Source organism: Chionomys nivalis, chromosome 1, assembly GCF_950005125.1.
Source record: "Chionomys nivalis chromosome 1, mChiNiv1.1, whole genome shotgun sequence".
Taxonomy (NCBI): Eukaryota; Metazoa; Chordata; class Mammalia; order Rodentia; family Cricetidae; genus Chionomys; species Chionomys nivalis.
Window position 1 is genome coordinate 91,590,858 of NC_080086.1, and position 26,153 is coordinate 91,617,010.

The 26,153-nt window shown below is 46.7% G+C and overlaps 1 protein-coding gene and 1 long non-coding RNA gene across 4 annotated transcripts in view; one reads left to right on the forward strand and one right to left on the reverse strand.

Moving 5' to 3' along the window:
- Positions 1-14,107, reverse strand: part of Klhl29 (kelch like family member 29) — a 309,064-nt gene extending 294,957 nt beyond the window's left edge. For both annotated transcript variants that reach the window (XM_057767023.1, XM_057767015.1), the window contains exon 1: positions 13,506-14,107. The gene's annotated coding sequence lies outside the window, so the exon portion shown is untranslated. The remainder of the gene's footprint in view (positions 1-13,505) is intronic.
- Positions 14,108-14,203: 96 nt separating this feature from the next.
- Positions 14,204-25,864, forward strand: LOC130872793 (uncharacterized). 2 transcript variants are annotated; one of them, XR_009056989.1, is made up of 3 exons: positions 14,204-15,047; positions 21,183-21,312; positions 24,737-25,864. It is a non-coding gene; the product is annotated as an uncharacterized LOC130872793 (long non-coding RNA). The 2 variants fall into 2 exon arrangements; XR_009056990.1 differs by having other exon boundaries at positions 14,204-14,939.
- The last annotated feature ends 289 nt before the right edge of the window (positions 25,865-26,153 follow it).

Below are 26,153 nucleotides of genomic sequence, written 5' to 3' on the forward strand. Positions count from 1 at the left end.
GAGCATTTGTCGTTTGGGGAGTAGTATTCCAATCACAATGCCCCTGCATTTCACACATGTGAGAGAATTCCCTTCCCTCCCAAGCCCAGATGCTATTCCTCTCTATGCAGGTCCAGCATCCTGTTGGTCCACTTATCCACTCTTGGGCATGGCTTACTTCTGTCTTTGGGAATCACAGATGCTTCTGCGGCTATGAGCCACACTGGTGTGTGGGACCACAGGCCAGCCTCAGCTCTCACTTCTGTGTGGTACATGCTCAGAAGTGGAACGGCTAGATCAGAGGGTAATTCTAGGTTTAGAAACATGGTATTTTCCACAGTGGTTGCCCCATTATGCATTTGGACCAGCATTTGCCTGAAGCTTGCCATTTCTCCACATCCTTCCTGACCCTTGGTAAGCTCTGGTTCTGTTTGTTTGATAACAGCCATCTTAAAGTCTACCAAGTGACGTCTCACTGTGATTCTGGCTTGCATTTCCCTCATCACTGAAATGACAGAATATATTTTTGTGTACCGAGTGGCCGCTGACCTATCTTCTCTGGAGAAATACGCACTTGCGTCCTTAGGACATCATTAATCACATTGTCATTGGGTCAAAACAGTTTTCTTTGTAACCAGGAAGTCCTGAGAACAGAGTCCTACCCTCCCTGCAGCCACATGTCCAATCTCTACATGACAATCGACTGTTCACTTTCCTTCTCCCCCTGTTCTTGATCCCAGAGCACACACGGGTCACATCTTGCAGAGAAACAAGATAATGAGGTGAACAGCTTTCCCTGTTTCTCAGCCCCGAGGAGAATCAAGTGGTCCAGGTGTCTACTCTAGATAGTACAAGAAAAAAGGAAGTGTCTGGAGACCAGGAATTCTGGGAGGCAAACCAAGAATAAAAACAACAAGCCCTTGAATTGTGACTTTGCAGTTCACTGAGTGCCCACCCACCCCTGAAGCCTCCCTTAGGATTCCTAAAGCCAGCTTTAAATTCTCTGGTGGAAGCCAGAGCAGGGCCAAGGCTTTGGAATGCCCTGGTGTCTCATGACTTGGAAGGAGAGCCCACCATGGTCTCTGTGAACTGGAAAGGAGAGCCCACCAGGGTCTCTCCTGGATTGGAAGGAGAACTCACCGGGGTCTCTTATGGATCAGAAGGAGAGCTCATGTACTTGGAGGAGAACCTACCAGGACTAACAGCCAAGAAACAGGGAGTCCATCACCTTAGCTAGAACCAGGGCTGCAACCCTTGCCTGAGGACACAGCTCACAGTCAGTGTGGAGCTGATGCATCTTTATCACTATGACTGTAGTGAGGGCTGCTTTGGGGACACTGGTCTGCCTGCTTCCTTCTTTTTTGTATCCCAGTCCGTAGTGCCTGTCAGTCTCACAAGCCAAATCTTTTCCCTCTAGGAAGCTCTGTCTTCTGTCCCATCTGACCTCTAAACCAGGGCTGCTTAAGCAGACCTTGTCAGACACATGGGGTGGGTGAGGAAATGCCCCTCCCTGTCATAAGAGAGGCAGAGATCATACAGAGAAAAAAAAGTGACTTCTTCAAACATGGTTTCCAGGAAAATCATTTTTCTCTTCTGGGGGAAGAGGAACCGTTAGGTCTTTGTGCCATTTCACTGTGGAAAAAGCCAGCTGCCTCACACGGCATGAAGAGATCCACATACTCCTTTCGACAGCATGCTGCGTGGACTGGTGGCTCTGGCGTGTCCCTGTGGCACATCGAGGCTTCAGCAAGAGCTATGCTCCTTTCACAGTTGGAATATTTTTCCAGTTTTGATGATTAAAGCTGGCTGGAACAGCATGAACCAAATAGATTATAACATTCCACTCGCAGAAGGCTCTTCACTTAAAGGACAGGCTGGCTATGATGCTGCTTACGGCCTCCTGGTCTAACGAACACGGCTTCTAAACGCGGTCCTTGCACCCACACAGCATGGCCCTCGACTTTTGCTCAGAAAACCTCACTCTCTGAGTGAGGTCAGCATCCATTTCTTTCTATCCCTCCAATCCAGCAAATTCAATGACAAATAAGCCCTCCTTTTATCAAGGGTTCAAGGCAAGGCATTTTAACAAATTGGCCTCCATGTGGAAGTGGGTGGGTATATTACAAACCACCTGGGCTAGGATCCTCAGGGTCATAGTAGAGAAGCCAATAGGCACGCATGTGAAGGCAGAGCATACAACCTCCTAGCAGTTACCAGAAATGCTAATCAAGCGCTGGGCAGGAGACAGCAGGCAGCTGCCCTGCTAAATTGAGCACTAGTGGCCGAGGCAGAAGTTAGCCCACCTGTCACCCCAGTGGTGGAAAACCTAGCCTTGATAATAAGGGATTCCAAGTTCCGAGTGTTCTAAAATCCTGCCCACGCGTTGACAAAACAACAGTATCTAGGTTTCTATGCTGTTCTCTGCTCATAACTGTGATAATCAGGTGTGGCGGGAGTTTTTTATTTTAATTTTTAAAATTTATTTAGAAATTGTATTCATTTTTATGTGTATGGGCGTTTTGTCTGCATGCATACCTGGGTACCTCATATATGTTTGGTGGCCCCAGGGGCCAGAAGAACGTGTTCCATGCCCTGGTCCTGGAATTATAGACAGTTGTGAGTCACTATGTGGATGCTGAGAACTGAGCCTGTGTTCTCTGGAAGAACAGCCTGTTCTCTTCATTGATGAGCCACCTTTCTGGCCTCTTTAATTTTTTTTCTTGTTTGTTTCTTTGAGACAACTCTGGCTGTCTTGGAACTTGCTCTGTAGACCAGACTGGCCTCGAACTCAGAGGTCCACTTGCCTCTGTCTCCCTAGTGTTGGGATTGAAGGTATGTGCCACCACTGCCTGACTTCTCTTTAATTTTTTTGAATGTGTGTGTGCATGTGCGTGCTGTGTTTCTGCATGCGTTTTGTTCCATGTGTTCACTGTGTGTACGGGGGATGTGTTTCATGTGTTCACTGTGTGTACAGGGGTATGTTTAATGTGTTTACTGTGTGTATGGGGGTGTGTTTGATGTGTTCACTGTGTGTATGAGAGTGTGTTTGATGCGTTCACTGTGTGTATGAGAGTGTGTTTGATGTGTCCACTGTGTGTATGGGGGTGTGTTTGATGTGTTCACTGTGTATATGGGGGTGTGTTTGATGTGTTCACTGTGTGTATGGGGGTGTGTTTGATATGTCCACTGTGTATATGGGGATGTGTTTGATGTGTTCACTGTGTGTATGGGGGTGTGTTTGATGTGTTCACTGTGTATATGGGGTGTGTTTGATGTGTCCACTGTGTGTATGGGGGTGTGTTTGATGTGTCCACTGTGTATTGGGGGTGTGTTTGATGTGTTCACTGTGTGTATGGGGGTGTGTTTGATATGTCCACTGTGTATATGGGGATGTGTTTGATGTGTTCACTGTGTGTATGGGGGTGTGTTTGATGTGTCCACTGTGTATATGGGGGTGTGTTTGATGTGTCTACTGTGTATATGGGGTGTGTTTGATGTGTCCACTGTGTGTATGGGGCAGTATTCCTGTCCTCCTCTACCCGATCTCTGTCTCTCACTGATGCAGGAGCATGCCGTCTTCAGCTAGATTAGCAGTTGTCCCCTCTCCAACCCTCCTCCAGCACTGGGGCACATATGGCAACACGCAGCTTTTGACAAGAGTACTGGGGACCTAAACACTCATCATCCTACTCATACAGCAAGCTTTCTTATCTACCGAGCCACCTCCCATAGATTCTGGTTTTTCTTACTATTTCCAATATGTTAAGAACTGATATGTGGCATTAGGGATGTGGCTCAGTGCCTACTATGTACAAGGCCCTAGATTTGATCCCCTGAAGTCAGAAAATCAAGCAAACTTGAATGTGGTCCTACTATGCATAGCTAGAGCATCATCCACAACTCTGCCGAAGTGAGTTTCTTGTTGCTCCAATTGCTCTCTGCCTCTTCAATGAGAGGAGCCATTGACTGAGTTCTTGGCCACCAAAGCAATGTTAAATGCAGTCCTGGTCTCTAATAGCTCACTCGCAATTTACCTTGGCACCAACTGTTTGGAAAGCCACCATTGCCGACACCTTTCCACTGGCTTGGAGAGACAGAGCAACGATAGCAGCTGAATGGACCCCAGGGGTCAGGGAAATACTGCATTCACGAGCCAAATCTCCTCCCTGGAACATCTCTCAATTTCTAAGTAGACCAGAAATTCTACAGTGTAGCTGACCAGTAAATATCAAGACGTGCCAGGCCAGGCCTGAATCTAATGACAAAGGCTCTCCTTTGTCCCTTTAGGACCACAAACTCTATCTACCCGGAAAGAACGGCTTGTTTCCAGGACTTGGTATATGTCGGTGCTGTTATAAGTGCTTTGCAAATAAGAATTCATTAATCCTAAAATGTTCAGTCCTCGAATATTCAGGTGAGCACCCCAGGGGCCTCTGACCTCAACGGAAAGGCACCAAAGGCACCAAGCAGACCTGAGCCTCAGCTGCAGACCCACAAGCAAACTTCTGCTCAATTCAAAAGATAAGGGTAATAAGGTAATGTGTGAAGGCATTTGAATTACAAAAGTAGCTCTGTTTCTTTGCGTTTATTTCCCCCTTGAAGAGAAAATTAACTGGACCTCAGCTTCTCACAGTGTCACCTGTGGTAATTAGCGAGGAGTGTGGTTAAACATGGAGGATTCTTATTATACAACAGGCCATTTGTAGTCCTCTTAGAAGGCAGACTGGCCTTGTCCCTTCTCTATAGGCAGGCAGTTGTGTAGATGACATGGCTGGGTATCTCAAACCCACCTCCCATACTTGATCTGACCTTGGGCCTAACTCATCTGCAAAATGGGAATGACCTTACCCACAGCACAGCTTACACAAGAGGATGAGGTACCACAAGCCAAGGAGGATTCATTAAAGGCACCTCGCTGTTTTAAGCAGGAATTGCTCTGTGCTCAAGGTACCAAACACATCAGTAAGGTTCCCTCGGTGGCTGGGTTTAATGGCCATTGTGATTTGGAAGCCAGTGACTCCAGCTGGAAGAGTTAGCTGAACAGAGAAAGAGAAAGATAAAATTGTCTCACTTTTCTCAAACCCAAGCTTCACTCTTCCTGGACACTTGTTAATGTTAGTAAGTGACCAAAAACGAAGCTGTTAAGTCTCTCGTGCAGCTGAAGTCTGGGACTGGCATTGGTTTTTCAGAAAACAGCCGCAGCATCTTCACGTATGGTCATCTCTGCACCCTTTTTCTCAGACTTGGAAGCCTTCATGGTTAAAAAGACCCTTGATCTCCCTTCTATACACAGAGAAGGGAGGGAAGCAGGGATGGCGCACTGCCTGGAGAAGAATACAGGAGAGGCTTGCCAGCCCAGAGGTGGCCAGCTCTTGCAGTGGCCGCCCTGTCCCAGCACTGCCTGTGTTACAGCTTCCTCACAGGCTTGGCCTCAGGTCTGAAATGAATGTCCCTCTTCTGGTGAGCCTGGATGTACCTGAGTGGGAATCCTGAAAACACAGAACAGAGACAAACGTGTGGTGTGTGCTGGAGGCTCTGCACCCACCCTTTCCTGTCTCTCAGGGGACTAATCCAAAGACTAAGGCCAGAAGAAAAGCAGACGGCAAACTACCACCTTTCTCCCATGGCGTCTGTTTCTGCAATTTGTAGTGCTTTTATTTTTCTTTAAAAAAAACAATGCTGTTTATGAAACACCACAACTTTTAAAATCTGCACGGGGAGGACGCTCGGCAAGTGAGGTCGTTATGAAAGACGAGATTCTGTGTCAGCTCTCTGAAGTCCCAGATACCCAGTTATCACTGGGATGATGTAGTTCCAAGAGAAAATTAGTCTTCAAAGTCTCAAGTCGTAAATCCTCCCAGATTCCATTTAGATTACTTAGAATTCATCAACAAGCATATTTAATAGATTTAGGCCCAAATATAGCATCTAAAATTCCACACAATGACAAACTCCGAATGCGTAACTACACAGTCAATAAGTGAAAAGACAACCCAAAATGTATGCTTTGATATTTATTACCTGATACCTTCCCAGGGTTAAAACACACACATTTTCACTGAGGAATTTAATATCAGACACTGTGCTAACCCTGATATTAAAGCTGGGGTAAGTCCAGTTAGCCTTTTCTAGGTCTAAGTAGGACAAAGTGTATACTTGGTTCTCTCTATGTTGCTTTTGTCTTTGTGGCTATTTTATTTTACACAGACTCACTACGGAAACAGGTACCATTCAAGCCTATAAATTGTTCTCATTTGTCTTCAAGGAATAAACGGAAGCAGGTAGACTGGTCCAAAACAAGCCCAACAGTGAATGTTGGCTCGACCGGGTCAATAATTGTAGACCATCATTTTAAGGTGTGTTATATATGTTTATGTTCTGGAATATTTGTTTAACAATGTAAAGATGTGCTGCTTTTGTTTACGTTGCATTTGTTTAACTCTGTGAAGCGTGATTCTTTGCCTGTCGATAACATCTGATGAGCTAATAAAGAGCTGAATGGCCAATAGCAAGGCAGGAGAAAGATTAGGCGGGGGTAGTAGACAGAGAGAGTAAATAGGAGGAGAAATCTGGGAGGGAAAGAGCAAGAAAACAAGGAGAGGAGGACACTAGGGGCCAGCTACCCAGCCACAGAGTGAGAGTGATATATAAGTAAGCCACGGAAGTATGACAAGGAAAAAGTCCAGAAGCAAATGATAGTTTGTGATAATTTAAGTTAAGGAGAGCTGGCTAGAAAAAAGCCAAGCTAAAGCCAGGCATTTATAAGTAATAACAAGTGTCCATGTGATTTATTTGGGAGCTGGGTGGTGGGTTTCCCCAAAAGCCAAAAGAGTAAAACATCTCACAGCAAACAGTCTTAAACTCATGCTCCTTCTAATGTTATGACTTACATAAAATATTAATTGGCAAGAGTGAGGCATGAGACAGAGGTAGGAGAATCTCTGTGAGTTCAAGGCCAGCCAGTTCTATGCTAGCCAAGGCTACATAGGGAAACCCTGGGTGGAAAAAAAGGGGGTTAATTACTATAGATAATGAAGTACCTCCTCATACAAACTGGTACAAATATACTAAGCCCTGTGAGTACTATCACAAATGCACACAGGGCCAGGGATGTGCTTAGGTTGGTAGAGTGTTTACCTAGTTTGCATGAAGCCCTGGATTCCACCCTCAGCATCACACACACACTTGCGTGAGAATCCGTAGCTGAAGGTTCTGTGTTTGAGCTCAGCAGTGATGTGGCTGGGTATGGCTGGGCCTGTAGGTATAGACCAGTTGCTTACTCTGAGCTCCATCATCATTTGGAGAGTGTGTGTAATCCCTACTTCATGGGTTTGATACAAGGATTAACAATAATGTATGTAAAGTACTATAATATGGTGGGCAGCCATAACCAGAAGTTATTATTATTTGATTATTGGGGCTTGAGAAAGGTTTGCTGATTGAATAATAGGTAGATTAGCTGACCTCTGAAAGCCACGACAACGCTAAAATTATGATACCAAAAATGGAATTAAACGTTCATAGCGTCAAATCCACAGAGGGTATTTTGAACCGTTGGAATCGTGAGGCAAACCATCGTGTGCTTCTCGGAACTCACATCAGCATATGAGGGTCCCAGACTGCAGCGTACACACACGCACTGACATATTAAAATACCTAGGGTTAATGTCTGGAGGGCTCAGTGTCTACCCCTCTTCAATTGGCCCCATGACCTGCGGTCACCTCTCTGAATGGCCATGTTTCAGAGCTTTGCTATGTGAAGAGTCCCTCTGTGGGAAAGATTTGAACAGGGTTCCTTCTTCATTTTGGAAAAAAAAAGAATTTAAGTTAATTTTTTTGTGATTCTTTAAATAATATTAATTTTGCATGTATGCACTGCCATGGCATGCTTTTGGGAGGGGTGAGCAACTGGCAGCAGGAGTCAGGGCTCTGCTTCCACCGTGTGGGCTTCGCAGCAAATGCCTTTGCCCACTAAGCCATCTCACCAGCCCAAGGGCGTCCCTTCTTCTAGCCCTGGACGGCGACTGTTTTTCCTTCCATTTTCAGGAACAAAGGCCTTGTGAGACAAAGGGTATTCCCAAGGTTGCACAAAGACTGGACTTCAACTCCTACGTGACGTCATTACATCCAACCACTCTGTACTGTCACCAGAATTCAGTCCCCCACCCCTCCCAAAGCAAAGCAGGAGAGACTGGGGAGACTTTCGAGGGAATGCACACACCAAATAGGAAAATCAAATGTCAGTAATACCTGCTGCATTTGATAGCTGACACTGTTTCGACTGACTGCATTCCTACCAAGGTCTTAAAACCAGAGTCCTGCGTTTGTCCGGGCTCACGCGGCAGAATGCAGTGGTCTTATTTCTGGGTATATGCCGTCAAAGAGTGAAAAGCCTCGTGTCAGAAGATATCCACACAATCACATCCACTGCAGCATTCCTCACAGTAGCCAAGAGGTGGAAATGACCCAGACACACCAACAGACAAACAAAATAGGCACACGCCTGACGGAATACTGATCGGTCTTCAAAAGGAAGAAAACTGACATACGAGGCTGTGCGGATGAAATCCTGACCGTAGGGTGCTAAGTGGAATAAGCCAGTTATGAAGTGAGAAGTGTTTTAGTTCATCTCCATGCAGTACCTGAGATGGTCAAGTTGATAGAAACCCAAAATAGAATGGTGACTGCCCAGCAGAGGGAGAAGAGAATAAACATGGGTGCTTAAGGGGTAAAGGATTTCCAAACCACACAGGTGGAGAAGTTTCCGTGACTTGCTCAGCAATGTGAGTAGGAGTACCACTATACTGTTCACGTAAGAACTGTGATGCTGCGAAATGCTGTGTTAATGTTTTAAACCATAATTTTATCAAGTGCCAAAGTATACATTTGTGTGTATAAAGACAAATAGATATCTATATGTGTTTGTATATATGTATCTCAAATTGGTTAACAACTTAAAGGTTTCAAAACTTCATTAACATGAAGGCTAAAAAGAGACACCTGTGCTGCCAGCTTTAGCCTTTAACATCTAGGGAGCTGTCCTTTTTCCCTAAACCGATCCCCTGTGTGCCCGTGCTCCAGGGTTCTCCTTTAGGTGTCTGAGTCATCTCTGCAGCTGCAGCATGGAGTCTCGGAACCATTTCTATTGCACAAAAGCTACTAAGCCTCAAAGGAAGGAGCTCTCCTCCCCACCCTAAAGGTGGGAATGCCCCAGCACAATGACGCTGTTCCCAGCAGCAACTCTGTTGCAGCTTCCGGTGATCAACTATCTAAATGGAAGCTTCAGTTTTCCTGGTTTCAATTAGTTTCCTACCGGTAGAGTCTACCTGCTGTTCTTAGAGTCTGTCTGCCGTTCCGATCCGCGACTTGAGAGGAAGTGTGCAGCCGCTGAAGGAAGAGTGTTGGAGTTTGATTTGAGGATGGCTGTGATCTCAACATTTTTTTTTTGTTCCTAGATTCTAGTAAGGAATTTTGACATATATTTCTACTTATTAATCAAATTTATTATCATGATTTTCTATGGTAAAAGCCATCGTATGTGAAATATCTTGTAGGTACCGTACCACCTAATTGTTTAAGCATACCAGGAGAGGCCCTTAGATGTTTTTTGTGAGCAAAAAAAAATTCCTCTTCTGCATCAAGTAGAAATAATTTCCCAGTTTCTAAACATTTCTGATGAAATGTGCCCTAGTACCAAAAAGGTGTGTGTGGGGGGGGCATATCTGTCTCATTCTCTGATCCTCGTTCACTGTAACTGCACCAGTTTGGCCTCATCCACAGCCGGCAAAGGCTGGATTTCTTATTCGTGGTGTTTCTTCCTCCTCCTACCCCCAAGTAGGCGCTTAGTTGACTGATTATAGAATCATAAGGTTGGCTATAATTCCATTTCTCCTTCTGACTTTGAACTTAAGTGTTCCAATTACTTTGCCCGATCCTAATAAGTCAGTAGCGTGCAAATGCTTGCCTTGATATTGCTGAAATATACAGGGCTGTGATTAGCATGGGATTGCATCATTAGAAAGCAAAGTTGAAAGCGGATGAGCAAAATCATCACTTGCAGTGAAGTAAAACTGCCTGTTCCGAGGACTTACAATGTTACTGTGATCCTAGAGACACTTGGCGCTATGACTAAATATTATATTTGGGGAAAAAAGTCCTCTGATGTTCCGGAACCTTCTGGCTCTATCCATTACTGAAAGAGAAAAGATCTTACAGAAGGACAAGCCCACTCTAATACACAGCTTTGATGGCTCTTCAAGTCCAATAGAGCTAAAGACACAAAAGAATCCTTATACCACAAAAGGGGGGAGGAATGGGGAGAGGGGATAACAGGGACGAGGAAAGGGAGAGAAGGGTAGGAAGGAACTTCAGTCAATTCTGTTAGAATAAAACAGAAAGTTAGAAGGCTTCACAGCAAGCCTGTGGGAAGAAAAAGCAAAACAATCTCTCTCTCTCTCTCTCTCTCTCTCTCTCTCTCTCTCTCTCTCTCTCTCAAACACACACACACACACACAGTCACAAACACACGTAACAAATGAGATACTAAAAAAACTACATCAGCACTGATGGTGTTATCTGAATTGACTCCTTTTCTTCTCTGTGTTACTGGGAATCATGTAAACTTTTGGAAACTATGTAAGGGAGACCAGGAAATGCTTTCAATTAGGAATGAGCCACAGCCAAATCAAATGATAAGTGGAAGGGGGGAAAGATGGCACAATTGAAATTGATGCCAAAGATTTATAACGTTGATTAAATAAACAAAACGGAGTGGATCGCCGCGGAAATGTCTGAATATTGAAATAGGCCAGATTTGAATAGACTAATGATATGCCTCCCTTCGACTGACAGTGTTGTTAACAGGTGTGACACTCCATCTACACCAGCATCTACGCCTCTAACATGTTTACTCCCAGGAAACAGGGGCTGGGTTTAATGATTCCCTTAGTAATCGTTTACAAGCAAAATACGTCTTCCAATATTAAAAGAATACGAACTCAATTCTCATCTACTTAAAAAAAACAACACAACAAAACTGGCTTATGCATTTGCGTTCTGGATGTGAAGAACCGCAGTTAGCTTAAGTCATTCATTCTCTTGGGCTTCTCGGTGGTCTTTGTTCTAATAAACCCCCTCACAAAACTGAATTCTGGTGTGGCTTATCTTCCACACTTAGTATTTGGAGTGTGACCACCATTCATTAGAAACATAACTGAGGAGACCCAACATTAGGTTCCTACCCCCACCACATACAGAAGAAACCAATAAAACTTAATCTGTTTGTTTCCATGGCTACCATAGGATGTTTTATTTCAGTAAAACTCTTAGGTATTTCGTTTGGATTGTTGCTTGCAAATGAAAGTTGGAGGCCTATTCATTTCCATAACTATAGCGGAAATGGGACGACTGGACCAAAGACAATGTTTTTCTTCATAATGGACTAATAAGATCCTTGTGTAGAAAAGTTATTATAAATGGCTAAATGCATCAGCCCATAAGCCAAATTAAACATTATTAAATTCTTATAGGGTTTAAGGGCACACATGCTACTGATTTCCTGATCTGTAGCAAGGTGATAAATCTAATGCACTCCAGAACAATATATGGGACCATAGACACTGTGCCCCACTGCTGTATACATGTAGGAACATACAGACTGGGTGTCAAATGCATGCATGACAACCAACCCTTAAATTATGTGTTTAGCAGATACGTTTTTTCGAAGTGTCAAGACGAACAATCTGTACAGTTGTTCAGCCCCCCTCCCGCCCCAGTGAAAAATAATTAAAAAGTTAGCTCTCCATCTCCCCCCCACCCTTAATTTAAATTTAAAAAGTCCGGAATGAGATGGGCTAATTAAACGTGCTGTCATTCATCCCGAACGGAAAGAATTTCTCAAATCTGCCCTCCCCAGACTGAGTTGGCAGTAAGACTACTCGGCAGAGAAGAAACTCTGTAGCGACTAGACAAACGGCTTTAAAGAGAATGAAATGAGGATAAATACAGCTGTAACCAGCACAGATCCATCACAGCAAGAGGAGTCCGAATCCTAGCGTTGCTCAGTTGAGGAGGGGCGGAGAAACCTGATTGTCCCAGAGCTGAGGAGTGGAAGTTTCTCGGCAGCCGCAGCCAGCGTCCTCCACGTCTAGTCCCTCCGGCGAAGAGGTCTCGCCTAATGCTACATAAATATCTGCGTTCACGATTCGCCCCGGGCGCACCGCGTCGCAAATACCACATAGAAAGAGGATACGCTTCGCAGAACCGCGCGTGTGGCAGCAGCGGTTGTTCCTCACCCATCATCATCCCTGGGGACCTACAGGAGATCTGTCAACTGACCGCCACTGCCTTTCGATTCCAGAGGCCAGCGATGAGAGAGAATGAGCTTCTCAGCAGGCGGACCCAGGCATCCAAGACTCACGCTTTGCAGTCGCCCGCTCCTCTGAGAACAGCCGCAGGCAGGCAGTGCGTCTCCCTTCCCCAGGCGATGCACACCGAATCTGCCCCGGGAACAGCCTCGGACCGAAACTGGGCTCTGGGCTCCGCGATCTGGGCTGCAGCGAGCATGCCTCTCCCCCCTGGGGCCTGGGGCTGACACTGCCCAGTGCCGGCACCCGCGCGCGACCGCAGATAACCCTCCGGCTTTCGGCCAGCTCCAGGCCACGGAGACCCGAACGTGAGCCCGCGGCCAGCCCGCACCGCCGGTGGCAGTCCGGGCGCGCGGCCACACTCCCACCTACGTGTCTCCTGGTCCACTATCCCACACATAAACAACCCCTCCCCACTCGCCACCACCTCCCCGCCCTTCGCATCCCCGAAGCTGTCCTCCCACCTCCAACCCCCGGCTGGAAACCACAAGGTGTCAAGGGAATGAACGGGAGGTCACAACACGGTCTGTGTGGGTTCCATCCAGATGATTTTCAAGCTCTTCTACCTCGAAAGTTACTTGTGATCTAGTGAAGAAACCCAGTCCCCAAATGCTGGATCTGAGAACGCGAGGGGCAGAACCCAACATCTAGCTTTCCTTGGCACACAGGCGTACACCCCCCCAACCTGCAGGGCACACGGTCGCCCTGGGGACCAGCTCTCCGGTGCTTCCTGGGCCCCCGGCACTGCTGGGGCCCTGGGCCGCGCAGGGGGAGGTGGCCAGGAGAGGGACGCACACGGCCCAGCCCGGCCCAGCGCTACCTGGTTCCGATGTCATACTCGCTTCTAGTACCTTTGACCACCGCGACAGACTCCCCCCCCCCCCCCCAGGCATTCCCTGCATAACACACCCGGAGGCAGGAAGTTTTTTCCCCCTTTTATTCATCCCCAGAGCAGCGCAGGCGCAAGGGTTTCTGCAGGCTTGCGAGTCCAGACGCGGGAGGCTTCAGCTCCAGCCGCCACCGCTGCCAGAGCCTAGCCCAGCATTCCGGGCTCCGGGCCCCGCTCCCAAGTCCTGCCTTGCCCAGTAGCTACCAGGACCCCAGGATCCTCCCACACCCCCACTCCGCATCCTAAGAGCCCCAACCTGACCCGGCTCTTACCTGCGGCCGCGCCGCTCCGGCCCCGGCCCGACGCGCAGAGAGCCCAGGGTCGCGGATGGGTGCAGGAGGGCTGATGGATAGGGGACGGCGCCGGCGGGTAGCTGTAGCTGGGGCCGCTCGCGTCCTGGCCGGGAGAAACGGATCCAGGTCCACCTCCTCGCGTTCCTGCTTTCCGCCTTCTCCCCCTTTCCCCCCTCCTCCTCCTCCTCCGCCGCCGCCTCCCGGCAGCCCAGGGAGGATGCCCGGGAGAGGGAAGTCAGTCCTTCTGCCTGTCAGCCTGCGCGGCTATGCGCGGTGCGGCGCGGCTCTCATCGAGGCGGCGGCGGCGGCGGCGGCTCCGGCAGCATCGCCCCCGCCCTCTCCCCGCAGCCGCGGCGGCCGCGGGGCTGGGGCTGGCTCCGGGCTCGGGGCTCGGGCTCCGGGCGGGGGCTGAGCTCAGGCTCGGCGACGGCCGGGTCTGCGGACGTGCGCTGCGGAGCCGAGGCCGGGGCTGAAGCTGCGGCTAGATCGGCGGTGGCAGGGACAGCGGCGACGGCGGCGGCGGCGCGGAGGTTGGCGCGGCCGCGGCGCGGGGACCATGCTCCCTTCTGGCTCGCTCCTCTTCGGGTACCGTCTGCTTTAGCTGCGAGGGAGGCGGGCTTCGGCGCGCAGCCAGGGGCTGGCGGAGCCAATCACGGGCGCCCGAGTAGGCGGGGGCGGAGGGTGGGGGAGGAGGGGCGCCCCCGGCCAGGCTCAGCGCTCGGCTCCTGGGGCCCCAGGGATACCCGGCAGTAGCGCGCCTGGCCCCCGGCTCAGTGCCAGCGGGTGTGTCCATCGTCGGTCCACTGCCCCCGCCCCCTGCGATGACTCCCGGCTCGCCCGGCTCCGTGGCCGCGCCCGGCAGACTCATGGCGCGTGGCTGGGCTGCTGGGCCATGGCCTCAGGCTTCCGAGAGCCCGGGGGTTGAAAGATCCGGAATGAAGAGAGCTTCCCTTCTGCTCTCAACACCTGAGGAAACTGGTTGAAAGTTTGAGAAAGAGAAGTCTAATCATCTTTCCGCTTCCGCTCTCCCTATGACACTCCGGCCACGAGAAGGAGCAGGAAAGGGCCCCATCTCCGAAGGACCACCGCAAGCCACGCCAGTCCTGTCTCCTTGCATCTGCCTGACTGCTGAGCATCTGAGAACTTCCCTCTTTTTACAGACCTCCCTGGGTTGTTCAGACCACACAGGCCTGGCTGCCTACTCTGACCCTCCAGATGCAGCGCCAGGGAGCCAGCCTTCCCAAGGTCCACACTGAATCTTCCCCTCCCCTCTGCATGCTGTCTACGTAGACCCTAACTGGAACCCTAAGAGGAAACTTTGGCTGGAGACCTGTGGCTATCCGGTGTGGGCTTTTTCATCTCACCAGAGTGATTCTTTTCGGTCCAGTCTTCCTTGGCTTGCTAACTCTGCAGGTCTGTCTCTTATTTCCAGTCGCCCCCAACCTCCCCCACGCCTGTTTTGAGATTCAGAGGAAAAGTCTGTGACTCCCCTCCATCGTCCAGGCCAGTCTGAAGATTATGGTCAGTGGGTTCATTCCCCCCCCTTCATTTCTCTTCACCCATAACCCCCACCTCCGGAAAATACTCTGAGGCCTAAGGTCTGGTTAGAAATTGGGGATGGGTGCCTGAAATAGGGAGGGGACATAGCTGGTTCTTAGGTCTGATCTGGGAGGGCCGCCTTGTGGAGGAGGCGTTGCCAGCATCTACTCCTGTCTACCAGAGAAGATGGAGAACTTGTCGGTGGTTCTTCCTCTCATCGGCCTCATGTGATGTCGGCTGCACAGCTCTGCAGTCTTGGCTGTAAACTCAGTGCAGGGGTTGTATATCCTTTAATATCTTGTAGGCAGCACAGTATAGTGTCATGGCTGATAAATAATAAATAATAATCATCTACCGAGGGTAGCGGGAGAACTGTCAGCAAAGAAGGAAGACACTGGGGAGATGGTCCGATGGTGTTAGAGTAACTGCATTTCCTGGAATAAATATCAGATAAAAGTTTTTGTGTATGAAGGCTTGAAAGCATTGGGTTGGGGGTATAGAGTGCTTGCATCCAAGAGGAATCTACCCCCACGACAGGAAATCCAGGACAGCTGGTGTGACAGTGAGGCGGTGACAGAGGCTCTTCAAAGGGAGATGGGGGGGAGGGGACTGAGGGAAAAACAGCTCCTAGAGGTCCTCAAAGTACACCTGATGGTGACTGAAATACCTGAAGGTGGTTTGAATAGCAAGTTGGGAGGTAGCAAAATGAGGTGGTAGCTGAGCATAGATAGTAGGGAAGAAAGCTGGGATCACTTGAGGTTCAAAAGAGAGGCATAGACAATAGCCCAGGCAACTCAGTGCAAAGAGAAGGAGAATGAAGCCATGGACATGCTGGTTCTGTGGGATGCTGTCCTCTGAGATGATCTGCGTGTGCACACCAACAGTGAACATTGCAGGACTCCACCGACTGCATCCTGAGCACTTTGCTGTATAGTAGCTGTGGGCATTACAGAATGAGGCAAAGGTTTGCAGGGGCTGGAATAGGTTAAAATCTGGCAGTTTGGATGTATGTAGTTTCTGACCAATAGCTTTGAACAGCCCTGAAATGAAGAAACAGTCCACTCCAGGAATCCGTCCTGGGCTCTCTTCAGGTGAGACTAGGAGATTTCTCCCAGTTAACTTGCTATGCATTGCCACAGAAGAGAGGCAGACTGGCGAAATGCCGATCGTGCAGTGTCTGGAGTGTGGAAAACCTCCAGGGTTGGAGCTTGATAACTGCTCGCAAGGGGGTGAAAATGTCCAGGGAAAGTGGTGACCTGTGCGGCTCAGGATCACAGAGGGTGTGTCCACACGCTCCTCATCCTACCCTCCTTTCATCTGAGCCTGAATGCAAATAGGATCTTGAGAGGCCACATTGTCTTTTGTGGAATTCAGTCCAGCTATGAGCTATTTGCTGTGAAGCTTGCTGTTTATACAAAGGTCTGCCCCCTGTGCTGGTTAGGTTTTCGTTTGTTGTTGATGATTTGATATAAGCCGGACATTTGGTAAGAAGGAACCTTGATTGAGAAAATGCTTCCACCTATACTGCCAGTAGGAAAGTCTGTGGCTTGTCACATTTGGCAAGCGTCCCTAGGGAGTCCAGAAGAGGCTGTTGGTTATGTACAGCCTCGGTTACAGTGGAGACCTGTGCAGGATGTGGAAGATGCCAGAATCATGGGTTAACCACCAAGGACAGTGGCATTTGTGGAGAAGACTGGCTTAAGTCTAGGAGGAAAGCTCCATTTGCTGTGGGTGGCAGAGCTGGAGAGGTGGATCTACCCAAGTTGTTCAGAACCCAGAGGGTTGTGAGTTCAAGATGTTAGACACTATCATTTACAGTGTTGGAGTCTGGTTTTGCTTTGCTTTGATTGTGACTTTGTCTGGTCTTCCTTTTTGGAGTAAAAAAAAAGTATTTAAAGCTGTTTATTATTTATTTATTTAATAGGAATTCACAATTGAGAAGCTGTAGACTTCAAAAGAGAACGTGGACTTTTAAAATGTTGAAAATTTTAAAAAATTGGCTATACAGAGTTTTATACTATGATATTAACAGGAGATCTTGAGATAAGTCAAAGAAAAGGTTATTGGATTAATAGTGATGCGTTTGTGTTTCAGATTGACAAGAGATCAGTTGTGCTGTTTTTTGTTCTTGTTTTTGGTTTTACCAACTTGACACAAGTCAGAGTCATTCAGGAAGAAGGACCCTTAACTGAGAAAATGCCTCCATGAGATTGGCCTCTAGGCAAGTCTGTGGGGCACTTTCTTGATTATAATTAATGTGGTGGGCTCAGCCCATTGTGGGTGGTGCCATCCCTGGGCTGGCGGTCCTGGGTTCTATAGGAAATCAGTGTGAGCATGAGGAGCAAGCCAGTAAGCAGTACTCCTCCATGGTCTTTTCAGTGTCTCGCTCTAGGCTTGAGTTCTTGCCCTGACTTCCCTTCCTGACTGTAAGCTGTAAAATGAAATAAGCCCTTCTCCCCCCATTTGCTTTTGGCTCTGGTGTTTATCTCATCAATAGAAAGCAGCTGAGGACAGCCCTGGACTACTCATGAGCTCTGTTTCATCTGAGTCATTGTAGTTCATTCCTCCATTCCCACTGCTCCTAGGACTTCGGGTCCATGTGGTGTGAGGAATCTCTTACTTGCTTTCATGGATCTCACTTATGTCTAGATCTTTTCTGGGTTGTTCACTTTGGTTGTTTTGTGTTTCCCTTGGACAAGATTCACATTTGGCATGGATGTCTCTGCAGGGTACTTGGGAGTTGTTGGCCATGCGTGTGCACGGGGACCTCTTTGGCTATAGTTGTGGATTTCTCCATTGACGTTTCCATAGCCAACCCTTCCTGTGCTGACTCACGAGTTCTAGGGTCAGGATTAATATTCATTCCTCAAGTGGGTGGCTTAGGAAAGAACGGGGGACATATATTGAAATACTCCGGAACATTCATTTTCTACTTAGAGCATATGACATTCTTTGTGCAGCCAAGTAGACAACAGTTTTGTGCTGGAAAGTCCCTGCTCTTATCTGCAGGAAGCCACCATCAGGATGACCATAGGGTCACATACACCTTCTGTGCCAGGATGGACTTCTTCCTTTATTTGTGTCTATAGCAACAACCTCAACGGCATAATCACTTACTTGGTGGCTACTGCATACAGAGCACTGCGCCAGTGTCTCTTATTAATGATACCTTGTCAGTCACCACAGACACCTGCGGAATTGATATTATTAACTGCCTAAGTCCAGGGAGGGTAAAATGAATTCCTGTGGTCACACAGCAAGCGAGTAACAGAGCTGGAATTTCAATGTGCTTACTTCCAAAGCCATTAGTCCCCCCCCCACCCCCCCACACACTGTACTGAAAACACCAATGCAATTTCTTTTGCTGCTAACCCAGCATCTTCCCCTTGCAGTGGACACTATGGATGCTGATTTTTGCCTTTATTCTTAGTCCGTTCTGAACCCAGAACGGGAAACAGCTTTGGAATCCAGAACACTCATAGACAAGAGGCAAGTGTCTCTTTGATTAGTGAATGCATGGGTTCCTTGGAAGAGTAGAAGCCTCGTCAGAATCCTCAGGTTCGACAGGACATCTGTCTCCAGCAGTACAGTGGATATAAACGGAGCAGCTGCCAGGCTCTGCTGGCTGGAGTATGCGCTTCTATCACGAACCTGTTTTTCTAATATAGTGCTCCACTAAAACCACCCCTACTTGGCATCTCAAGCTTTAATAAATCCAACCTAACCAACTGTTCTTCCAGTGGCTAAATCAGTCTACAAAAATCTGTTCTGCACCTTCTGTGTGTCCTGCAATCCAATCCCACACCATTGATTGAGACAGGAATTTAAGTCCCAGTTGCTGAAGTCTTCCTGGGGCCACCTTACTCTGTGATGTGTCACAAAGACATGTGCCAAACACTTAAACTGGGACTATATTTAACTGCATAAGACAGTTGGTTATCATCATTTCACCCTGCTTACTCCCCCAAAGGATGAAGGCAACTAAATAACATTTTTGACTTGTTCTTGACAAGGGTTAAAATAACAACAGTGTTAGCAAGAAATATAACTTAGTGTTCAGATGTGGGGGAGGGTCTCCAGATGTGAAGGGGAGTCACAGATGTCTCTAAGAGCAAGGCTGGTCAGGGTGGCCTTTTGGAAGGTCAGAGTCCAGCAGATCTGGGGTGGTAGGAGCATTGGATTAAGGATTAATCTGAGATAGTTTCTGAAGCATCAATTATTGCTAAAAGCCATTGGGGGGCTGAAAATGAAAGTATAATTCATCTGTTGCCTAAATCAGTGAAATATTATATTTTTAAGGCTCACAATGGAGCTGAAGCTGTCTTTTATTTTTGGGGGGGGATTCTCAATGGCAAGAATTCAGCACCTTTTTTAGTACCACTTGTTTGCAGGTGGCAGGCGTGCTAATTAAACAGAACCACTAACAGTTTTCCTGGGTGGCTCTGACTCCCAGACTGGCAGGAGATCAGCTTCACTTCCCCTGGATGCCGGGACGCGTCCACGGAGGAGGAGGGTTAGTGATGAAGGGACGCTGCTCAGAGCAGAGTTATTGGATAATGAATTATTTATAATGATCAAACTTCAAGTTTACTTTTCAATGTTTAAGAAGAGGCCAGTGTTTATGAGAGAGAGTATAAAAATAAAACCCAAATGATTGGTAGGATCTGGGAAAGGAAATTTAATTGCGTTTTAGAGGATTCTTTTACTCACTGAAGCCTGTTCAGTAAGGATAAAATTCGGGAGTCTTTTGAGAGAGGATTGAGCCCCGATGGCTCCTGACATTTCTGAGCTGTTTTTAAGAATAAAGAGGCAATGAGCTTGCCTGACCCCTGCTGTGTTCCGGAGTTCATTGATGCCACTGTTTGTCAACTCCCTCTGGGTTTTTGGCAGGGCCGAAGGCTGGGATCATGTCATGATTGGTCATTCTGAAGCCCAGAATTAGACCAGAGGCAGAACAGTGGCCTCCTATCTGAAACAGAGACCCGGATTGTTCTTGTTTCATTTGTCCACTTATTTATTACTTTTTAACGATGTGTATAATATAATTTCATCATTTTTATCCTCCATCCCTCTCTCTTGCTCCCTTTCTTCCCTTCATACTCCTCCTTTCCGAGTTTCCCTCCCTTTTTCATGCCATTTGTTTGTTTGTTTTGATTTTAGTGATCCGTTGGGTTTAATGAGGGCTGTTTGCAAGAACATGAGTGGGAGGTAATATACAGGAGCATGGCTAAATACTCAGTGGCTACAACACCGAAAAAAAAAATGACTCACCCACCCCCAGTAACCATTAATGGCCAATTCTGGGAGGTGTAGGGCCTCGTGAGTCTCCCGCCACCCACTCTGGAATGTTGACAGCACCCATCTTGTGTGGGCCTAGTGCAGGTAGCCACAGCTGTTGGGAGTGACCAAGGCAATGGTTATGTTGTGTCAGAAGGTAGACTTCAAACCACTCTTTCCCACCTTCATGCTCTGTAGTCTCTTTGCTCCCCTTTATTCAATAAACAGAGCAGTGGATCTCAGCCTTCCTAATGGTGAGACTCCTTAATAGAGTTCCTCATGTTGTGGTGACCCCAACCATAAACATTATTTTCATGGCTATATCGTAACTGTAATTTTACTACTGCTATGAATCATAATGCTAATATCTACTATGTGACCCCCATAAAAAAGGATTGTGACCCCACAGGAGTGCCATGCTCCTTGGTCATCACTGCAATTCAGGCAATATGACTGTATGCTGCAGTTTCTGTGTGCTCTGCAGGAAGAACAGGCAGAGGCAGGGAGATCTTAGTATGCAGCTTTAGGCAGAAATCTCACTTCTGTCAGTCATTTAATAAACAGCCTGGGCCAAGGCTTTGTCTAAGGGGTTTCTGCTTGTCTGCACTCCCAAAGCAAAGGTATTCTGTGGCATAGATACAAGTAACAGGCATTCTTCCTCTTGGGGATGCATCCTTCGTTTTCTCCATGAATGAGAAGCCTAAGAAGAGATGCCCAACAGTCAGTGGAGTCTTGAGATCCATCTGTGTTTGCAGATTCAAGCATCTAATGGTTCCAGCTACTTGGGTATCCTTTGGAATATGTAAATTTTCACTTCATCTTCATATTGATTTTTATCAGAATTTCTGAAGCTGCACCATGCACTGTCTGTACAAAGGAGCCCAGGAGGAAGAATTCCTGAGTCCACAGCCAGTGGAAAGATGAATATCAACAACATTGTGCAGAGGCTCTTGAAGCAAGGTTGACAAAGGTAAGAAAAGATGACTCATGGAGCTTCAGTAAAGGCCACTGACTGTCCACTGCATCTTACCAAGTATCCTAAAATAGCCCCAAATCTGTGATCCAAGCCACCATCTGGTCCAAGAGTACCTTACTATAAAAAAGAAGAGGAAAAAAAAAAACATGAGATGCGAATTCTAAAGGATAAAGCAGAAGACTCCGCAGCTTGCATCCCTAGAGGATGCATGGGCTTCCCTTACTAAGGGAGCTTTTCTCTTGGATACTTAACTGGTGGCCATTTTGCTGAAAATTCCACTCACGTACAGCAGCTCAGAAACACATTATTTTTGTTTATTTAAGACTTATCACTTACCGACTTCTGAGAGGTCCGAAGCAACTCATAGGTTAAAACACACGGTGGAAGGAGGTCTTCAAGAGTGAAGTAGAGGCGAGGGCACCTGAAAGGAAGAGATGGGGAAGAAGCCTCAGGCCAAAGTATAAAAAGCACCACAATTAGGCTGTAGGGGAAAACAGGGCAGCGGAACCACGTGTCTGATTATACCAAAGAAGGCACCATTTTTTTACTCATGTCATAAAATGTTCTGAGTGGAAACTGCTTAAACATGATGCTATTGTCACTGGAAGAATGGAGTATTCTTGAGATGAACATGTTTCAGTCCAAGCATTCTGGGGTGGGGGTGGGGTGTTGTGCTACCACGCTACCAAAGCCCTATGTGTTACTTGAAACTTTGAACACTATTTACCAGAGGATTTTCATTAAGAGACCCCGATCCTTTATAAATTGTTTTGTTGCAGATTCGAGGAAAGGGCAAATGAGATGTGTTTCTTGTAGATGGCTGTGCACCTTCCTAGACAGCAGCAGGTATCTTTTTCCTGACATCTGTGCCCTCAAAAACGTCAGTATAGTTTCAGACAATTTCAAGATTATCTTGAGAGTTAAACGTTTGGTAGAAACAGTTAGAATTTAAACATGAGAATAGATTGGAATTAGAACCACTTGGACATAAGACTCAAAATTTGAATGTTGTTTGGAATTGCGGATCTTTGCACACCAATCGACAGGATACATTCGATTCAACAGAACTTAAGATTTTAAAATGGGAGCAGCTAGACTCTCATAATTATGATCGAGACTGTTTTGTTGAGAATAAAGGGTGAAGTTGTGGTACATGTGTCTGTGCTGTTCAAAGGCAGCAGATCTGTGAGTTGAGGTGAAAGAATATGAAATAAAGATGTACCAATGATGAAAATGCCAATAACAGCAGACATTCACTTAGCAACTACTATATGTCAGACACTGTTCAAAACTCCCTTTTTTGTTCTTCCTTTTTAAATGTTAACTTGTTTTTCTTAATCCTTACGTCAAAAGATGTAGAAATCAATGAGTCTCTAGTATAAAATTTTCAGTTCTGATACATAGAGAGAAGGGAGATAGCCTGACATTACCAGTGAGTCGGAGCAATCCAACAGGTGGAAGGTGTGGTTGGTTCCTTGTAGACACAAGTCTCAAACCTCCAAATGGAAGTTAGACTGTACCTTACCCCAGGTGAACTCTGGGTGCTCTTGGCTGATGCTTGCATCTCTGGTACTGATGAAGTCTGACCTAAAGTTTAGAAATTAATATAACATCGAGCATAAGAGAGACAGTTGTATTAGGCATTACCCCAAATTCTTAAAATAGCAAAGGTTTACTACCTTCCACAATACCAGGAGTCCAAATATAGTCATCTAATTGGCCAGGGATTCTGAACTCTTAAGGCTGGACTGGGACAAAGGATTCGTTTCCAAGTTCACTCATGAGACTATTGGCTGTAGGCCTTAGGTTCTTGTTGATGAGTATGTCTTTACATGGCTGCTTCAAGGTGTGGAAGCGTGTGTGTGTGTGTGTGTGTGTCAGAGAGAGAGAGAGAGAGAGAGAGAGAGAGAGAGAGAGAGAGAGAGAGAGAGGAGTTCAGAGAAAGCACCTTGGAGGCTGGCCATTTCAACTGTTATCTTAGATCCCATTGCATCCATCAAGCTGAAGAATAAGCCTGTGGGGGGATGTATTTCCTGGAGCTCAAGAGTTTGGGGTTTTGAGTATCTTCAAAAAAGTAGGCAATGTTAAACTTGAAAATGGAGATGGCTCGCCGGGCGGTGGTGGCGCACGCCTTTAATCCCAGCACTTGGGAGGCAGAGGCAGGAGGATCTCTGTGAGTTCGAGACCAGCCTGGTCTACAAGAGCTAGTTCCAGGACAGGCTCCAAAACCACAGAGAAACCCTGTCTCGAAAAAACCAAAAAGAAAAGAAAAGAAAAGAAAATGGAGATGGCTCAAGAAGACAGGGGTGATCTTAGTAGAATTCCTAATACGTAATTACTAGAGTTGCAATGCCTGTTGTTGCAATCATAATGGCTCATGGGGAAGGTCACCTTTGGGTAAAGTGGAAACGGGGGGGGGGGCGGGAAGGGGCATAAATACACCAGAGTCACATAAACCTTTGCTAATTAGGTTAATCAAGGCAGCAAAATTGTAAGTACAATGAAAAGCTTTTCTTATTTGGCACAAGCATAAAATTGAAAAAAAAAAAAGAACAGATAAGTGATTGCAGAAAGTTGTCTAACTGTAAGGATTTCTGCAGACCAAACTCTTCCTGAGTGCCACCATGTACCAGGCAAGGTGCCAGGTGCTGATGATACAGAGATAATTAAGAAAAGGACACTGCCCTTGAGGATCTCCCTGTCTAATGGGATAGCAGACTTAAATGAATGCCACTCAGCATGATCAATACTTTAATGAGATGCAGTCCCTGTAGAACAGGGAGAAAGAAGGCTTCATCAGTGCCTCCTAGAGGTAGGTGAGTCACAGAAGACTGACTTTGCCCAAGAAACCTGGAGAGTAGGAATTTGGCAAGCAGACAGAAGGAGGGAAGGCAGAGAAAGCAAGAGCCACCCAGCATGGCGGTGGAGCAGAACACGTGAGCAGAGGAGCTGCTGGTGCTTTCTATGATGATAGCAAGTCAATCACAGTAATTTGAGAGGAGCATGGAGGAGCATGGAGTCCACTTTGCAAAGAGCCCTGGGAATCTGAACAGGGTTCAGAATGGGCAGGGCAGAGCTCTGCAAAGCATGCTCCACGGAAGAATCAAGTGGGAATCCTGAAAATATACAATGCCACGACTAACCCCTCATCCACTTTGGCCTATTCACCTTAAGTATCTTCCTGTACTACACTACACTCCCCAGCCTCCTTTGCAGCTAGACTACATTTCCATCATCCTTTGCAGCAATGTTAAGCTATTTCCTATAGCCTCCTTTACAGTTAGGTATACTCATGTGACTGAGATCTAGCCAATGGCACGCAAGTATAAGAAACCTGTGCCTTCTTCTGATATGATCTATTAAAATTTGACCTTCCCCTTTTCTATTCCCCCTTTTCCTCTTTTCTGTGTTGTTGTAGATGGACACAGGTACCATAGAAGTTCAGTGTTGAAGACTGACAGATCATCAAACTTGAAGAAACCTTTAGAGATGACTGCCCACAGATCTAGGACATTCAACTGGGTACTTTATGAGACTGTCAAATAAATTCTGTTACTGTGCTACCATGCACATTGGGATGAGTTTTTAACATCTCTTCCCTTAACACAGCACTTGTCTCAGACTCTGAGATTTGTAGGAATAGATAGATAGATAGATAGATAGATAGATAGATAGATAGATAGATAGATAGATAGATAGTCAGGTACCTCGGAGAGTTTGAGGCAGACCCAAGCCCTTGCAGGTTTACAGCAGATCAATTAACACAACACTATTGACCTTGCAGGATGGGGAGGAGAGATATTTTTGCCTCCTTATCTTTACCAAAGAGAACGATCTGACTGAAAAAGAAAAGAGAACTTTGGTCAGGGAAAATTGAAGTTTGAGATGAGCAGAGATATTCAACAGCACCAAGCTGCTGTAATTGAGCTCAAGCCTCTTGGGCAGGACAAATTACACTCCAGGGAGTAGAGAGAACTCACCGCTGAAGATGAACTGGAGAGACTGAAAGAAACTGGGATGCAGGTGGCAACAAAGCCCTGCTTTTTAAAGATTGGGAAAGAGCTTGCAACTATAAAAGCAAGTTTCTCCTCTCCATCCTCATTAAATTCCCTGATCAGATCATTGAGGATGATTCATGAGCAAATGAAAAAAAAAATTGGAGCAGAACTCTCTAGAAGCCAAAAGCAAAACCCCAACAAAGTAGTTGTATTCCCAGTTATGTGGTAGGCTCATGTACTAGTTAGTCTTTTTGTTAGTATGACACAAGCTAGGGACATCTGGGAAGAGGGAACCTCAGCTGAGAAAATCTCATTGTGGGTAGGTCGTGATTAATGACTGATGTGGGAGGTTTCAGAAAACTATAGGCAACGACACCCCTGAGCAAGTAGTCCTAGGTTGTATATCTATATATTTAAAAAAATCAGGCTGAGCAAGCCACGGGGAGCAAGCCAGCAAACAGTACCCCTCCTTCAGTTCCTGCTTCCAGATTCCTCTCCTGCCTGAGATCTTGCCTTGGCTTCCCTCAATGATGGATTATGATGAAGAAGTGTAAACTAAATAAACTCTTTCCTCCCCAAGCTGCTTTTGGTCATGGAGTTTTCAGCACAGCAGTAGAGAGCAAGCAAAGCTTACTAGATTCTTTTGTCAGGGAGCTATTTTAGTTAGAAACAAGGCAGACCAAGGTTGGATACTAATTAGAGTATCTCATGATGAATTTGTGCAGGAGATGAAGGACAGTGGGCCTTCCACACTTGTGAGCAGAGCAAGCCAAGGATCATAACTACTGGGGGGAAATTGAATCTACATTGAACACGAATGTGAAAAGTTCCTGCACT